The sequence below is a fragment of the Octopus bimaculoides genome, chromosome 1 (assembly GCF_001194135.2).
Source record: "Octopus bimaculoides isolate UCB-OBI-ISO-001 chromosome 1, ASM119413v2, whole genome shotgun sequence".
Classification (NCBI taxonomy): Eukaryota; Metazoa; Mollusca; class Cephalopoda; order Octopoda; family Octopodidae; genus Octopus; species Octopus bimaculoides.
In genome coordinates, this window is record NC_068981.1 from 53,203,518 (window position 1) to 53,207,843 (window position 4,326).

Consider the following 4,326-nt stretch of genomic DNA (forward strand, 5'->3'; position numbering starts at 1 on the left):
ATATGTATATATAATATTTAAGTAGGAAAAAATTTACAATGCTGAAATTGTATGTAAGCAAAATTAGTTAAATAAACTTTTAAAGTTATATGTAAAATCTTTATGTTCAATATTTGAAATATAAAAAAGCTAATGCTTGCTTCCTTTTATTTTGACATCTTATATTGCTTGAATGATTTATTTTTTACAAAAAATGTTATTCTCCTAAATAATATAAATATTTATAGAATATATCAGTTTGCAACCAAGTAAACTGCTACAATTATATGAACAAAAAGCTGGTGTGACTTTGAATTATTTCAAAATTTCTCTTTTTAATAGTAATTTTCTGTTAATTTTAAGATCTAAAGCTAAACATCATTTGGGTTTTGTATGTGCCAACTATTATTGTCTTGTAGTAAATTGGTTACAAATATTTTCATTTATATGTTTATTCATTAAATTATATTTCAAACTTGACCATATTAATTATAGGTGCCAAATGAATTAAAGACACTTAGAATTTTTTTAACAATATTTCAAACTTTATTTTCTAATCATTTTTTCATTTCACCAGTCAACAAATGAAAATCTTGAAAAACAGTTGTTCATTATCAGAATTTATACTGTACAGATAGTGTTAAATTATAAATATCTTATTTTATTAGAACGTTAGTATAATGCATAATTAAATTGCTTCTTTTTTTTATTTAATATAATTCACTTCAAAACACACTTCTTTTTGACAAGAATAGATTGCATGGAGCAAAAAACTGCTCACTTTTAAATATCAATGATCTCTATGACCAGCCCAATGCATATATGTTGAAATTTTAAATAATAAAAATATTTTTTAGAATTACTGAGAAAATTTCGTTATACTGGAAATTGAAACTTGTAATAATGTGAAATAGACAAAGCAAGAAAGAAAAACTGTTTTAGAACATAATCTTCTGCATACAGGCATCATCTATATGCAACCTAGATACCTCACATCAAACCAGTATTGTATTCTCCAACAGCAACAAGTCAATTGTGTCTCCTTTAACAGCACAAATATTCAGTCACTACACATATCAAGGAAACAGTTTTGTGCACCACACCCCTCTAGTCTTGGCCAACACCAAATCTTCATAACCTTTGATGCTCTCTCTCTTGGTGATCTCACATTTACAACATAGTAAAATCTATGTACTAAAGACTATCCTTTTTCAGGGCTAGAAAATACTTCAGCTCCAAATGATTGCACAAAGTACAAGTGAAACCCACAGTGGAATATTACTTCTACATTTAAGACAGTACTATTGCTTTATGTAAAAACTTCTAAACTACAACCAAAAAAAAGTTGACTGATTGGCAAGGAGTCACTCACCAATAAACTTGAGCCTCAAGTCCACAGATTTATGTCTCCTCACTCTACCTTTACATCACTACTACTATCAAGACTCCACCCAAGCCCTCAAGACACTTTCATCATTCCTCTTTTTATCATCCATATTATGTTTCCCTATCCAGATTCCATATTAAATCTGAATAAACGTTATACCCACTTCTTCTAGCTCTGAAGATCAGCCCTCTCAAATTCCTTTCTTTACCATATTTTTCCTGTCTTCAATGCCTGATACACATTCAAGCAGAACACCTCCCACTAGTCTAGAGGATGTACAAAGGTCATATACACAGCTCATTAGTCTTGATTAAATCATTTAAGAAAAAATGTGTTTTGATATCTTTGCATGTTTGAAGATATGATTTATATGTGTGTTTGCACATGTACACACACACTTATACATATAACTATTTAATGTCCACTTTTCCATGCTTACATGAGTCAGACAAAATTTGTTGAAGCAGATTTTCTACAGTCGGATGCCTTTCCTGTATGTGTGTATGTATGTAGAAGAGGTAGACCAAGGAAGACCTGGGACAAAGTGGTGAATACTAACCTCAAGATATTGAACCTCTCAGAGGAGATGATGGTGGACTGAGGTGAATGCTTTTATACTGTGCTTGAGGAGACCTATCTCAGTAGAGTTGAGTTCTGTCAAGCCTTCCCCACAACTCATCTTCTATTTTCTTCATTTCATGTTACATTGAACTGATATCTTCTGCATTCAACTCTTTCCTTATCTCTAATCATCTGTCACACTATTTTCACTGCATTTCTTATTCTGCCTCATATTCATGTTCACTTCACATCTCTCTCTCTCTCTCTCTCTCCAGGTAGGCAAGCCATGTATTCACCTCTTCAGCAAACACCTGCTCTTCTCTCTCTCTATCATAGTTTCTTTCTCTAGTCTGTACTCCACTCAGTTGAAGGGGTCTTTGTCTTGCAAGTTACTTGGTAACCTCACTAGTGTTGGTGCCACATAAAAAGTAGCCAATACTCTCTGTTAAATGGTTGTCATTAGGAAGGGCATCCAGATATAGAAACCATACTAAAGCAGACATAGAACCTGGCAGAACTCTCTAGCTCATCTGTTCTTGTCAAACTGTCCAACTCATGTCAGCATGGGAAAAGGGACATTAAATGATGATGATGATCTCTTCTCAATTTCTATGTACCATTTCCATTCACAAATGCATTGTTTAGCATGAATTATAGTAGAAGATACTTGCCCAAGGTGGTGCTCAATGGGACCAATCCAAACCTAAAACCATGTTGTGAAAGGAGAACAAATGAGAAATAACAAAAATGATGAATAATGCTGGAATGAGAATGATATATATCAATACCTATATACATACATATATGCACACAAACATGACCAAAATGATGAATAGCAGACATGAAATAAGGGGAATCTAAGTGTGAGAGAATAGAGAGAAAATAGAGATAGCCAGGTTAAGAGGATGATAGAGGAGAGAGAGAGAGAGAGTATTGGGGAGGAAACAGTGATGGAGGTGGGAGTATTTGAAGAGAGAGTCAGTGATAGGCAGTTATATGTTGGTTGTTGGTAAAGAAATTGACTAAAAAATAGCATGGTTAATGCGATGAGAGAAGACAAAGTGATAGGAGGGAGATAGGATAATAGACGTGCAAGAGAGAATTATGTCTGTCAACAATGAGTGATAGAGGAGGACGAATATGAGAGAGGATGGCAAGAAAGAAAGTGAAGGATGCCAATAAAGATGAGTGCTAGAAAGAGAGAGAGAGAGAAAGAAATTATTACGAATTATGAGTGATTGGCTAACAAAGGAGAAAGTAATGTAAGAGAAGATGATGGCCAGCAATAAACAAGGATGATGGTAAGAGTACTGGATGTGGACAAATTCAATGCCATCCTTCATTACACAGCTGGTGTGATGATAGAGTGATATAATGATGGTGAGGAGGAATGAATACATGCAGATCTTATGCTATTCCTCATAAAACTTTTGTGAGAAACTGGATGTAAGATATTGTGTTGTTGAAGATTTCTTTTGGATTTTGGCAGCATAAGTAGAATGAGAAAGCTTCAAATGATTAAAACTGTATTACAATATCAAATTTCTGAAAGATTATCTCTTGCATTATGGTGTCTGCCACCTTTATATATGTATGTCTATGTTTTATATTTCCTTGAGTTCTTTCTGTAATGAAAGGGTTGATTTCAAACAAAATAACAGACCCCAGTCATAGGAATTTAAACAACATGCTAAACTTTAGAAAATGCTTGCATATCATTGAAAGAGGTTGTTGAATGAGGAGAATGCTTGGGAATGAAACTAACCCAAGTAGACTCATCAGTGGGATCAGCTATACAATCAAATTAGCCATTAAGAATATTAATAGAAGAAAAACAGCTGAAAATATATAGCAAATTAGGATATGCACTAGTTATTTGCATAGTCAATTGGGTTGTACAGGAAGGATCAAACCTTAATGACTGGAGTACAGAAATATCATCAACTGTTACAAGGGTGATTAGGAAGAAATTTAGCTTACCTGTGATGCAATTTGGGTCTGTGAGTTTATTGATGCTTTCATTGTATTGAGACTGCAAAAGTTCTTAGTAAAAAACAAGCCACTATAACTATCATCTATTGATTAGGAAATGACCTTTCTGTTACTTTCATAACTTTGTCTATCAATTCAGTGCTGTTGTAATTGCCTTTTCTAGAGCATCTCCTTTGTCTTAGTAACAGCTGATACTTAAATTTTGTACATTCATTCTTTCAACTGATTGGAGGGCTCCCTAGAAGTCAATAGTCTTTACTACCTAGGTAACAAAATTAACAATGGAGTATGGTGTTCCAAAAGTATAGTAGTCAGAGCAACAATGCTGTGGAAAAAGTTCCTTCTAGTTGGACTACTTTGTTCTTCTTTATGCATCAATACTAAGAATATTTACTTTGAAAGAATTG